This window comes from Rhinolophus ferrumequinum, chromosome 5, assembly GCF_004115265.2.
Source record: "Rhinolophus ferrumequinum isolate MPI-CBG mRhiFer1 chromosome 5, mRhiFer1_v1.p, whole genome shotgun sequence".
Taxonomy (NCBI): domain Eukaryota; kingdom Metazoa; phylum Chordata; class Mammalia; order Chiroptera; family Rhinolophidae; genus Rhinolophus; species Rhinolophus ferrumequinum.
Genome location: NC_046288.1, coordinates 30,381,105 through 30,396,145, shown reverse-complemented (window position 1 = coordinate 30,396,145; position 15,041 = coordinate 30,381,105). Strand labels below are relative to the sequence as shown.

General features: G+C 35.2%; 1 protein-coding gene across 8 annotated transcripts in view; it reads left to right on the top strand.

Moving 5' to 3' along the window:
• ANKRD17 (ankyrin repeat domain 17) overlaps positions 1–15,041 on the top strand; it is a 151,398-nt gene that overhangs the window by 11,841 nt on the left and 124,516 nt on the right. The gene's annotated exons all lie outside the window — the stretch shown is intronic.

Genomic DNA, 15,041 nt, shown 5'->3' with positions numbered 1-15,041 from the left:
ACAAAATGGCTGCTGCCCTCCCTTCCTCTTAGTTTAGCCCTAGCCAAGTTGACACATTTAAAAAAAAAAAAAAATCACAGATGGAAAAGCAACACTCTTAACCTGATCTTTGCTACTGTCTGGCAAAGAACCCTTGAGGTCCCAAAGTTATTTCATTGTGTTTGGAGCGCAGAAGCAGCTGCCTTTCCCCACCTGAGAGGTCCCAGTTATTGGCTCTTACAGGTTAGGCTTTGCTACTGAGTGGCATTGTTTTTATGCCTATCATCTGTGCTTGCAGACTGCCTTATTCTTAATTGAGTTGATCTTTCTGGTTTTTCTTTAAATAGCCAATACACATGAGTATTCTGAGGTTTTCTAGCTGCTTTGCTTAGAACTGCATACTTGGTAGTCATATGATGTGCCCTCCCTGTGACTGCAGGTAAGAGTTTTATTAAATGGTTTGCTACTGCATAAGAGAGGTCGTTAGCTTTCTAGCCTGAGATGTATTTCTTTGCTGGCTGTACTCCAAGCCTTATGGGAGTTTTTAGGGATTTGTTATGGCAGCACTCTGCTTCTAAGTTACTATATTAGTTAAGGTACAGGATGGATTGTTTCAACAAAGAGACTCCAAAACACATGTGGTTCAAGCAAGATAAGTAAGTTATGTGATACTCTGGGGATATAGTCCTCAGGTCATGTGTAGATCTAAGTTTCTACTGTTTTCTTACACCATCCTTTAACCTGTGCTGTCCAATGTGGTAGCCATTAGCCTCATATGGCTAATGAACACTTGAATTGTGCGTACAACTGAGGGTCTGTATTTTCAATTTTATTTGATTTTAATTAAATAGTCACATGTGGCTAGTGACCACCATATTGGAGAGCACAAATATAGAACATTTCCTTCCTCACAGAAAGTTTTATTGACAGCTCTGTCTTAGGGACTTTAGTTGACTTTTATCTGCAAGGTCCAGTCTGGCTCATCAGCATCACATCTAAGTTCCAGCCAGTTTGGACTGGAACTGTGTTGCCCCCAAAATTCATATTGAAGTCCTAACCCTCAGTATCTCAGAATGTGACTGTATGTTGAGACAGGGCCTTTGAAAGGTAATTAAGGTTAAACCAGGTGATACGGGTAGGCCCTAATCTAATGTGACAAGTGTCCTTATAAGGAAATTTGGACGCAAAAAGAGACACTGGGGTTGCGTGCACACAGATAAAAGGCCATGTGAAGAGTACATGGTGAAGGTGACCATCTGTAAGCCAACGAGAGAGGCCTCAGAAGAAACCAAACCTGGCGATGTCGTGATCTTGGACTTCTAGCCTTAAGAACTGTGAGAAAATAAATTTCTGTTGTTTAAGCCATCCAGTCTGTGGTATTTTGTGTGGCAACCCTGGCAAACTGATATGCAACCCATGAGAAATAAGAAACAGAAAGGTGAGCACAGCTAGCTTCCTTTTAAGGAACTGACCAAGTAATCGCAAACATCACTTTCTGTTATAGCCCATTGGCTGGAACTTAGTTATATGTGTTTACCTAGGATCTCATTTTGCTTTGTGACCATTATGTCCTGATACAACTTGAGAAGTGTTTTGCTAAAAGAAGGGGAGTGTGGATATTGGGGGATAATGTCTTAACACTGATATAATTCTAGGATTACATTGTCCTTATGGTTAGCTATACAAGAAAAAGAAGTTGCTCCTCATTCCTGAAATAATCTTTTTGGCCTAGCTTGGCCCATGTGTCCATTCCTGAACCAACCAGTGTCATTAAGGAAGAAGATGGCCTTGTTCAGTGCTGTGTGTTTCGTGCTGTTGAATCAGCTCTGACTCCTGGCAGACCTATGCATGAGTGCCATCCACAGTGTCCTGTCCTCAGCAGCCCTGCTCTGCTCCTGTAGACTCATTCCCGTGGCTTCTTTTATGGCGTCAATCCATCTCCTCTCATATCTGGTCTAGGTCATATCTTTCTTCCCTGTCTAGGAGGTGGACTGGGAGAGGTCATTCCTACCTGAGCCTCATGGAATGGTTTCCCAAAGAAAGAGTGCTTCTGTTGCCAAAATGTGACATGGGAGAGTAAGAAGGAAAAAAGTACTGGACAAAAGACCCTCAAAGTATACCTTGAAACTTCCCACCTTTCTCAATTTTTGCTTTCATCACCCTTTCATCACAGCAGCCTCCTAATGTGATCTCCTAGCTCTCTAGTCTCTGCAAACTTCATTCATGCAGCAACTAGGCTAATCTTTCTGAAATACAAATCGTTATTTGACTTCTCATTGCTCTTAGAATACAACCCAAATTCCAAACTTAGCCTGTAAGACTTCCTATGGCTGATCCTTCTTACTTTTCTAACATCATTTTATATCCCTTTCAATTCATTTGCTATCTTCTAGTCAAACTCACCTCTCTGTTCTTAGAACATGCAGAATTGGGGTCTTTTTACTTTCTAGGATGTTCTTCTCCTGGCTTTTTGTTTTTTCTCAGATTTTAGGGTTCAGGTTAGATATCCTTTTCTTTCCAGGATTGTTGGAAGAAACTTTTCCCCCAACACCTTTCCTCTTCACCGTTCATTTCAGTTTTCTGCGTGTAACTGGGTAAGTTTAACTGGAGTGAGAAATAATAAAACCTCTTGGTCTTGGACCAAGCTTTATTAGTATTAAATACTTTAGTGGACTCTTAACGTGTTTCTTACCACTTAGGGATTTGTGGGTGATGAGAGTAGTGGAATTTTTGAGTGTTTAACATTCTCAAATTCCTAACAGCTATTTGTTTATTCTGTCTACACCAATTTTAATTATTAGGTAGAACCTTTTGAAATTGCTTGTTTTGTATATCAAAAGTCACCAAATACCTGATTTCAAATGGTTCAATCTAATATGTTAGTATGCTTTGAGGTCTTAGAAGGCAGTTCTCCTTCATTGAAATTCTTCATCAAGAGTTTTAGATATTGTTCCTTTTTAACTTGTCAGATGGCTTTTGTAAACTGCCATAAAATATGTTCCTTGAGATTTTTGTTGGAATGACATTGAAATTTGGATTAATTTGGGGAGAAATAGATAATACAACATTCAGCATTCTCAGCTAGAAACATAGCATGCCTCTATTTTCTCAGGACCTTCACCTGTCTTTAATAAACTTTTCCAGTTTTTCATATAGGTTTTGCATATTTCTGGTGGAGTGTATGCTAGATTGTTTTATATTTCTTATTGCTATTGTGAATGGTATTTTTTTCTTCCATTACACTTTTTAATTACAGTTGAAGTATAGGAAGCCTGTGATCTTGTGTATATGGGCACTAAACTGAATTGTCATGTCAAGTCAGGTCTGTGTGGTACCTGACTGAACAGTTAGATATTGACTTCAATAAATGATTTGGTCTTTGTCTTTTCTTTTTCAATATTTATACCTCTTATTTGTTTTTCTTTTATTGGATCAGTTTTGAACACTCCTTAAACGTGAAATAACAATGGTAAAAAAAGATTATCCTTTCCTTTGTTTTAATGGGAGTGCTATTGTGTCACTATTATGTATAATATAAATATCCTTTATTAATTTAGTATATCTTTCTTAGCTTACTATGTTTTATCAGAATTACATACTGAATTTTACCAAATGCATTTTTGGCATCCATTGAAAAGATTATTTCTCTTCCACTTCCCAGCAATCTATTCATATAATGAATTGCAATGATGAATTTTCTAATATTAATCTGTTTGAAATACTTAGTATGATGTAGTATTCTTTTAACATACTGTTGGATTTGATTTCATTAATGTTTTAATTTATATTTTCTGTGCAGATTATCCATTTCATATTAAACTTGCAAATTTTTTTGGAGAAACTAAATTGCCTTCCTTACATCAGTCTTGTAAAGATTTTGTGCTTTATAGATTCAATTTATATGCATTCTTTTAATCTTGTATGTTGTATTTTTAATCATGTTTGCCACTGAGAAGTTAGAAAGGAGTTTGATCTGTTCCCTATAGTTTAGTAAAATTTTAAAGTAACTTATGTAATTTTCTGCATACCTCTTATTTTTTTAATAATTAAAAAAATTGATTGTGGTAAACAACGCAACAAAAAAACTACCATTTTAACCATATAAGTAAGTGTGCAGTTCAGTAGTGTTAAGTATATTTGTATTGTTGTGCAACAGATCTCTAGAACATTTCTATCTTTCAAAACTGAAACTTTATACTTTTTAAACAACTCCCCATTCCTCCCTTCCCCCATCTCCTGGCAACCACCATTCTGCTTTCTATTTCTGTGAATTTGACTGGATACCTCATGTAAGTAGAATCATACAGTATTTTGTCTTTTTGTGACTGGTTTATTTCAGTTAGCATAATATCCTTGAGATTCATTCATGTGACAGGATTTCCTTCCTTTTTAAGAATGAATAATTCATTGTATGTATATACCACATTTTGTTTATTCATTCATCTATCCTTGGACATTTGGGTTGCTCCCACCTCTTGGCTATTGTGCCCCTTATTTTTTATACTTAATTCATGTACTTCAAATTTATATTGGTTTGTGGAAGGAGGTCGAAACATATATGTATTTCCAAATTGTTAATCAGTTGATTTAGCTTTTTCATAGTCTGTCCTTTCCCACTATATGAGGTATTACTTTTATATGTTTAGACAATAGAACAATAGACTGGATTGTATCTGCTCAGTATATATATATATCTTTATGTGTACTTCATTTGTATAACCTGAAGGATCACATACTAAAATTAGTTGTTTCTACTAAGCAGTTTCCTGTGCTATTTGATAAGCAGCAAACACCTGCACGGTTTTATGGTTAATTTCCTATATTTTCATTTAATGTAGTCAGCAGTCTTTTGAAACTTTTTTTTTCTTCTACCATCAGGCCACTAAACAGGCTAAGCCTTCATTCTTCTCTTTCTTCCCTACCTCCCTTACAAATATCTACTAAAGAAGTAAAGGTGCCTGTATGCAGACAAGAGTAGCACCAGCGTCTGTGTAGTGTTCTTACTGATTCGTGTGACGTTACTAGTCTTAATTAGGCTGTCTTTGGATGTGGCTGTCTCTGCACTGTTAGGGCACGACCTACGAACTCTGAATGTGTTTTATTTCTCTTGGATTATCATTCCAGTGTTCTTTAGCTTTGTTTCCATGTTTTCAAAAGTGTATTTCAGATGAACTGGAAATAATTTAAAACTGACACAGTTGGTATTCAGGAAATGCCAAAATAGAAGAGCTGCCTGAGGAAGATGAGTTTTATTCTATTGTAGGGGTGATGGATCTCTTAAATCAAATCTATGTCGAAGTATGCAACAGTGATTCTAAACTGTGACTGGTGTTTTATTTCTAATTATTTATTTATTTATTTGATGTGAGAGGAATCTCTAAGGGAGATTGCATTATCTTTTTCTGTTTTTATTAAATCATGTAGTAAATGTAAACTGTAAACATTTCAATAGTGGAAGATAAGTACTGAGTTGAAAATCTCCCTTATTTTGTATCCCAAGATGTAAATTTAAAGTGTACATAATTTCATGCCCTTTTTTAAATGTTTTCACACATACATCCACATTGTGTATTAATCTAAATATTTTGTCTTGCATAAATGGGATCAGTATAAAAATATTCTGAAACTTTTTAAAATGATAGTCTATCATAGACTCTTCCCATATAAGTACACATATAGTTAATCTTCTTTTAATGGCTGTGAAGTATTCCCTTGTCAGGTATCAAGACTTTCCTGGTTTTATCCAGTGCTTGTAGCTAGTGTTTTGGTTGTATTCAGTGTTCAGCCATTACAAACAATACTGCAGTGGACTCTTTTGACATATATCTTTGTGTATGTGTTTCTACATTTTGGTAATAAATATTCCAGTAGTGAAAGTGCTAGACCAAAAGTGCATAGGTCTATTTCTGTAATTCCCATTTTATTACGTGTGTCAATGCCATAATTTTAAAACTACAGTGGTATTGTATGCTTTAGGATGTGCTAGGTCTAAAGTTAGCCTTTTTAATATCTCTTCTCTCTGGACGTCACTCTCTGTTGATTGCTAATTTATCCATAAAAAGCTCCATAAAATACCACCTCTTCCCTGAATATTCGTAACACTTAGCACATTGGGTAATTATAACTTCAGTAACTAATATTTTAATAACTAATATTTTAATGAGTGCTACTATATGCCAGGCAGGTTCTAATTGCTTTATGTATAGTATCTCAATTAATCCTCACAACAACTCTGAGGTAGTTATATTAAGTTATATTATCCACGTTTTATAGTTGAAACAATCAAGGCAAAGAGCAATTTGCTCAAGGTCACAGTAAATGATGGAAATGGAGTAAAACATGGGCAATCAGTCACACATGAATGTCTGCTTTCTTAACTCCTATATTCCACTGCCTCCTTACTTCTCTTTTGTAGCTGCCCTAGTAATTGCTCAAGAAATATGTTTTGTGTAAGTTGTAGAGCTTACTAGCTCATTTGACCTTGCATCTAGGTCCTCTTTGTAAATCTGTATACTCTAATTTAGGACCTGCCCCTAAATAATTAAACATAAGTAGAAATAGTTCTGGAATATTTTAAGAGTTGATTAGAACACCAGCTTATAAAATACCCTCCTCCCACCTCATCCCCCAAAAAAGACTTCATTAGAGTGTAGCTAGCTCTGTTCTATTACATCTTGTTTCCCTAATCCCATTTTAGGAAACATTTATGTGATTGATCTTGAGATGGATTTTATAGATTATAATTGAATAGTGCACTATTCCTCACCTTTTCTGGAACATCAAATCAAAGTACATACCTTGTAGATGACTTCTTTTATAGTAAGTTCTCAAAATGTGAAGTGAGAAGAATTCTGTTCTAGAGCCTAATACATCAGTTAATTCATATCGTCAAGTCAGTATGACATGCAAGCTGAATCGCAGAGCCTCACATAAAAGGGACATAAGAATACCTTCTTTTGGTGCGGGTCAGATAAGATAATGTGTGTGAAAATATTAGCTGTTAAAACAAGTAGTATGAGGAACAGTGGAGAGTTTTGTGCAAATTGGGTTACTGACTATGTAGAAGATGTTTGGCTATTTTTAAAAAATACAATTAGAAATCTGTGATTCAGAAAAACCTAACTCTTCCTAATTCCATTTAATTTGATTATTTTCTTGAATTTATAATTGCCAATAAATCTATTCAGCTATAATTGTGCATGTTGGGTAATTTATTTTAGGTGGGGCCAATGTTAGCATAGGGAGTGGGATTCCGTAATGAAGATTCCACAGATGATAGTTCTATGGGTTAGATGCCCTTTTAGGATTATACTGTGGATTCATTAGGTCTTTAGTATTTAAATAGAATATGTTCTTAAATTTCCCCAGAATTTAAAAATGTATAATATTTTTTATACTTTTAATGAAGTGGGGCAGATAAAATTAATGGGAAATGCAACAACCTTTTCTTAAACTCTGATCTCTTTTTCTGGAAATGAAGAAGGAAACCATATTTCTGTGACTTCTCTGCTATAGGCTTAGCAGATGATTCTGTGGTTCTAGATAAAATGGCAGGGTCAAATCAAAGCAAAGATTTGACCCTGATCTTTTCTAAAAATCTAAGAACCTTTAAAACATACCTAACTTGCTTTGTGGATTGTTCTTTCACTTGTATCTTTTCTTCCTTTCTTTTCTTATTCTGCCCCTACACAGCCACCTCACAGTACGAGATTGTCTCTACCATTCCACCCAGCTTTCTGGCTCCAACCCAGACTCCAGTGCCTGAATTCTCTTGGACAGATTCAAGGACTAGAAGATGTTTTATGTTATAAGTGTGCCTTACTTAGTCTGTGGGAGGGCCCACCTTGTTTAGCCTTATCACCAGATCCTTGTCTTCTGTGCCAAGACATAAAACACATAGGCTTGGTATTCCAGCATTTTGTCTTATGTGCATGTGCGACTTTGTTTTTTATTCCATGGAGCCCGAACAGCTTTGATTGGCAACAGGACCCATTCATTGGCTTAGGCAGCCTTGAACATTATTAATAAGATTCATTCATCTTAATCAAATACTAAGGTCTTCCTGACCTTACTACTATAGAAGCAGAAGTTTCCCTGAAAATCTTAAAGGGCAGTTAGGAAGAAGAGTTGGATTCTAATTTCATTAAACCTTAGGCACATGAGTGCTTGGCAATTTCTGTGCCTGACTTAAAATTACATTCCATTATGAAATAAACCATTGCCTTTGTGTTTCTTTTCTTACCAATATTTTCCCTGGAAAAAGCATTTTATGCAGTTTGAAATCAAGCTGGGAATCTTGTTTTTGAATCCTGCTTTAATACTGTGTGACTGGGAAAGTTACTGTTTAACCTCATTTTCTTCATTCATGTTGGGAGCTAATGATTTTTTTCTAACGGAACTTTTCTAAAGTAGAGATAATCTATATATCTAGCACACTGTCTTATATGGAAGTATTCATCACTTTAATGTTTGTCTGGATTTAATTGTTACACGTATAATTCTTAAATGAAGTTGTCATTGCTCTTCTGCAGTCAGAAGAGGTTTTTTATACCTTTTTTAGGTCATGGCTGTTAGTAAGATTCTAATGAAAATTGTGGACCTATTCTCACCCCAGGTGTACTTAAATGCATACATAGAGCATTTTGCAACTTGTTTCAGGAGGGTTATAGAGTTCTTGAGGCATACGTGTAATTCTCTGAGTCATGGATTATGAAGTATAGGTAAAGAGTACTGGATTTCATCATTGAGGAGTTCAGTGACCTTCTGTGCTTTTTATCACCTCTAAAATTAAAAAGTAAACCCTTTACCTACGTATACCCCAATACTCACACCAGTGGCTACAGATGGTTTCTTCCAGGGATTGCCACAATATAACCATTCAGAGAGTTTTCTTGGGATAATAATAGATTAGAAAATTTTAAATCACTACCTACCTTCCCTCCTTTGTTATTTTAGTTTTGAAACCATTGTAATCTTAACTCAGAAAAAGCTAGTTAAGAGATAATTGTTTTTTTATATCTGTTTTTTTCCCTCAGCTGTATGAAGACTGGCTTTTATGGAACGATAAGATGTACTTAATAAAGTTAACATCTAATTCCTCATCAGATGTTTGACACCAAACTGTAAACTTTAATTTTATTTCTTCAGGCTTATTTTACATTTATTGTCCTAACTTTTCTTTTAAATATTGATTGAGCACATCCTTGAACTTCCTTTCTTCCGACTGTCCCACTGATAATTGTGTAAAGATTGAATTAAATCACAGTTGTGAAAAGCAGGAAAGGATATTATAGTAATTAGACTACTACTGTAAAGAGGATCAAAAGGACGTCGTTAGCTCTGTAACTTCAATGTCTGCTTGCATGTATGCAGAGAAGGAGGAGAGACAATTTAACTTAAGCATGTATAAGTCCAGATTTGAATAATGTCATCAGTTTTTTCCTCAATAGTTTTAGTCTTCTTCTGTATTCACTTTATTTTCAGCCAGGCAAAGATAGCTGCCAATGGAGAGGGAGATGGGCTATTCTAGCCAGACCTGGGTCATGCGGCCATCCTTGTGGTGGCTGGAAAGAATCACCTCCATCCAAATCACGTGGAATATCTTCCCTACAGACAAGAGGGATTATGTTATTAGAAAAAGGGGGCGGGGAGAAAGCACGTTGAGCAGTAAAATTACAGTTCACAGTCCACTACAGGTACCATCAGAGGACCAGAAATTTTGAAGAAGATACAAAGTTCACGGGATCGGATAGACAGTAAAATCTCAGAGGAAATTGGAACCCAAGAAACCAGAGGTAAGCTCAGGTTTTCCTAGGGGAATCTCAGAAAGGCTCCAAGCTTGGAGTCAACAAATACAAAGAACAGTAGTGGGCAACTGGGTAATAATCAAGAATTTTTAAAAGAATTAATTTCCAAAGTATTAAGTTAGTTGGGCCTCCATCCTTCCTTTCTCCAGTGTAAACAGCACTGGTGGCAGTGCTGCCTGCCCTAAGGCCTGAAGTCTAAGAACCGATCTGTTAACAAAATAGACCAACAGTTCAGTAGGACAGCTACTGAGTTGTTGGAACCAGAGAGAAGCAGAGGCACTAAAGCATGCTACTCCAGAAAAAAGCAGTTTGGGCAGTTTCCAGCAAGCTTGACTTCGTGTCCACGTTCCTTTCTGGGATGCCTGCTTATCCATATGCCCTGCCTGTTTAAATAGACTACTGTCCCATTTAAGGTAGAAGCCAGTTGGAAAAACAAACCTGAACAACCTTAGAGAAAGCCTGCATTGGCTTCCTGTACTCTCTAAAGTAATCATTTGCCAGTATAAACAGGAATAATCAGGCAGCTGAGAATCATGATGGAAGAGGATTAAGATGAATAAAAGAGCAACTGACCTCATTTATAATTCAGAAGAAAACTTCAAAGAAAAAAATGTAATTGGTATTTCATTTAAGATTTAATAACATGTTGCACTGATTGATCATAATTGCACTGAAAAAGGGCAGAGAACCAGAAAGGATATTGAAAATTATAAAGAAAAAATTTAATGGATGGGCTAAATAACAATTTAGCATGAATGAAGACTGAGTCGTTGATTTGGAGCTAAAGAGGAGAATCTCTGTGTGCATGAAGCAAAATATATATATATATATATATATATATATATATAAAAATTGAAAGAAAATGAAAGGTATGGAAAATACATCACAAAGTTTTCATGTCTGTATATATGAGTTCTTTAAGCAGAGAACAGGAACGGTGGGAATGAGAAAAATATTGAAAGAAATAATTGAAGAAAAGTTCATGAGCTGGAGAAAGAGAATGAATTTCAGGCTGAAAGAGCCCATCTAGAACCAAGCAGGATGAATGGAAAAAGATCTACATCTACATACATCTGATAAAATTTCAGAACTCCAAGGATAAAAAGAAAATCTCCAGTTACTGCCAGCGAAAGGGAATAAAAATGGAAAATCAAATGACTGAGTTCTTATCAGCTTTGCTGAATGATTGAAGACAGTGGAGCAGTACTCCTTATTTGGGGGAAAATAGATTTGGACCTAAATTTTCTATGCTTAACTACACTATCACATGCGGACAAGTACATTTTTTACACTTGGAGAAACTATGCACCATACATAAAAATACTTGAGATACTGTAGTATAATGAAAACGAAGGTGGAGGATATGTTGGTCGGACAGTGTGGAGGAGAGGAGAGTGGTAGCTACAGTGGTAATCTTGGGCCTTCAAAAAATGAAAAGCTAGAAGAAAATTCAAGTGTTACCAGTCTAGAATACATGGACAACTCTCTTTCAGCCAATGTCTAAATGACATTACATTTCCTTCAGTGATTAGCATTTACCTAGTCACATTATGTATGCATTTATTTTGTAATTTGTAGACTCAACCTAGAAAATATATAAAATTTAGGATTAATTATAGTTACGTAGTAGAATGCATTATAAACCTTTATAATATAAAAATAATACAACCTATAAAATTAGGAGATGGTGGGCAACAAAGGAAGGATCAGTACTTATTTCTTCAGTGGACAGTCAGTATATAAAAGTGGTGAATCAAGACACAAAGTGGTATTAAAATTCAGCTGGTAACAACACTAGAAGGCAGTTAACAGTGTAATAATGATAGTGTATTGCCATTTTGATGCAGGTGGGTAACCCAAAAGTCTTAGTACTCATCTTGTGCCTTTATGGCCTTTGGATTTAAAAAAAATCCCACTTGCGTGCACCACATTTATAACATTAAAAGATTGCAGATATACTGCATATACCTAATTAGATAATTTGACTTCTTCTATAATGTGACATTCCAGGACCACATGAATTTTAGAAACTATCTGAGGTAGAAATAAGAGGACACACAGGAGTTCCAGAAGTTGGAAAGTTGCATAGAATATACGTCTGACTGTTTTTATATAGGCTGCATAATTATTTCTTGACTGGCTTACATTCTTGATTCCCTTTTTTTAAAGTTTGTTGTTAAAAATGTGGATAAATGGAAAAATTCTGAGTCCTCTGTCATTGCCTCTGAATAAGATGACATTTTCTCTGATGTGCTAAAGACCTGGAGTAAAAACCCAGGTTACCCAAAAGAAGGGAGTCACGTGACCAAGGAGAGCAACAGCTACTGGAAGAACTGGAAGAAGGAAGATGGAAATAGACATGGCCTTTTTCATCCTAAAGATAAGGTTGATATTATGGCTATAGCCAGACAATACTTGTTGCATGAAAGAACTTTATTTTGATGCCACTTCAATTTCAAAAGGCAGGTTGACATCCCTGTTGATGTTGTACGTAGGTAAAATGCTTTTTGGAAGGTTAGTGTTAGGAGCGTTGTATCAGAAGCATGATCTTTTGGGAAGCAGATTTCTAATTGTATGTTTTTCAGATTTGATTATTAAAAATATAAAATCTTATGATATTATACACCTTTAAGTATTGACAGTGTAAACTGTAAAAGACCCCAGTACTTAGGTATATTACTTAAACTGTAAGTAGTTTTCTAAGTAAGCTGGAGTGCTAAAAATCAAGTTTTGCTAATGTATAGCCTTAAAATAATTATGAGAAATACTTTAAAAACTAAGCATTTTACTGGAGATTGTGGAATTTGTATAAGGGAGGTGGTTTCCGCAATCATACAAAAACAAATCCGAAGTATAAAATTATGTTTGGTAGTTCAGGTATGCTTTTAAACATATGTAAGATGTTGTTATTCAGTGCCCACCGTTTAAACAATATTAACTACCTTCGCTGAGAGACATGACATACATGTTTTTGAAGAGGATGGGAGTTGATAGGCTTTCAAAAAATATTTTGACTCCGTCAAGAAATTGGTGATAGAGGAATTGAAATATATAAATGTGGGTTAAACTTGATTTCAGAAAGCATACTGGTAAGATATCTATTCCATACATAAAAGTTGGTAGATACTGTCTTCTGGTTTCTTACATTGTGTTAGTTTTTGGTGGAGATTTGGTAGTAAAACTGGATATCGGAAATATGTGGGGGAAGTTGGAAAGGAATGGTAACATTGCTTCTAACATAGCTGTGTTGTGAGATAGCCTTACGATGACTAAAGAGGCATTTCACAGTTACATTTAATGAAAAAATTATATGTATGTAATATATATATAGATACATATATTATATACCTATATGAGTATTGTGTTGGAATTGTGTTTATATGTCTAACTTGGGAATTTTGGAATGTCATACTTACGCTCTGAGATTCTCTTTTATGTGAAGACCACTTTACGATCCTGTATCTGATCAGGATTATGTTAGTGGAAAGGGGAATGGTGCCCCATTTTGCAATTTTTGGCCTAGCCCTTGATAAATAGAGACAATTTAATGTAGTACATTTCTTAGAAGATGGAATTATGAGTTTGAAAGAGTAGTCTTTTGATACTTGGAATAATTGTTTACAGGCAAACCATTCAAGATTTGTTATAAATGGGTTAGGCTGGAAACCGCAGAGTGGTAACCGGCCTCATGAGAGACTAGACTAATTGGAGCTTGTAGCCAGCCACCCCAGACCATCAAGGGACGGAGGAGAGCAGGTGGTAGCATTAGGATTCCTAGGTTACTTGAGTAGTTTTTACATCCTGATTATTCTCCATGCCTTTAATACTATCTTGAGTTACCTGGAGCTGTTTCTGCAGTCCCCTAGTGTAGGACAGTTGTCCTTCAGAGGTGTGCTGGAAATTGGTGACTAAAAAAAATGGCTTTGGACTTAAGTCTTTTCTTGTAATTTGTATTTTTCTTTCCAGCCTCTCTACTCCCCACCACTGTGTGTGTGGGGGGGACGGGGGAGCGATGCTGGGGGTGTGTTGTATTTTTTGTCTGTAGATAATTGTTGCTTTGGAGCAGAAGATAGTTAATGTGTTGCTGACCAAATGGAGAGTGCTGTACTATCAATAGAGTTAACCTACTTAAGCAAAACCAAAAATATTGCAGTAAGGAATTGCTATTATATATGCACTTGTTTTTTATTTGAAAATGTTGTACAATATAGACAAATTTGAGGGGTGAATGCAATCTAAAAACAATATTTTATCAATTTTGTGTACATTGAACCTATTGTGAAATACTGGAAAAAGAATGAATTCATGGATGGAGACAACAAATGCAAGTGTCCAACAGGCACAATTATTATTGGAGATATGGAAAGAGGGACAAGCTGCTTTGTTTCTTACTTTGTTTAGTATGTTACTTATATTTGGACAAGACAGTGCTTGCATTTAATTCTGCACATATGATGCATCTGGATGAAATATTTTGTTTAGATATAATATTTTTATACTGTTCTAAGTAGAATTTGGAGTTTTATTAGTTGAATTACAGAATAATGAAAAGGTCTGTAAATCAGAGAAGAGGAAAAGATTATGGAAGATTTTGATGTTAAACTTCATCAAGAATCAGGTTCAAGTTTCTCTAGATTATAGATTCTTGGAGGTGGGCTGATTTATTTGCCATTCTGTATTGTGTAGTATAAAGCCTGTCACCTAGTAAGTACTCAGTAAATATTTGTGTAAATGAATGATCAAAACTGACAATGGTGATCTTTCAAAAAAAGTTTACTAGGGCTTTTGAAAGTATTAGCCTTGAGAAAAATTTTATTTATGCAATTAAGTAAATTACTATAGAATAATTCATACCCTTCCTCACATTTAGAATGTACTACCAGATGGCCTTTCCATTATTTTATTTATGAAGTTAAAATTGTATATATCCTTACTTAATCCTTTGTTATCTAAATAAGCCTTTTAGTTATTTCTATATATATCTAGAAGTGTGTCCAACTGTTAACATTTGTTTTGAAGGTTCTTGTGAAGGTTTAATCATTCTTATTTTTAAATAGTATCAAAATTTGATATGGGATGTATGTCAAGAAACTGAGATAGAAACTGTTTAGTGATCATTGTATTAATAAAAATTGCTTATGTATGGCCTGTCTTCTTAGTATATATTTGATTTTTTAAATAATGATGGAAGGATTACTTTAGAATTTTATGCTTCAAAAATGAATAGTTTGAAATAAATGTGGAAGGTAAACAAAT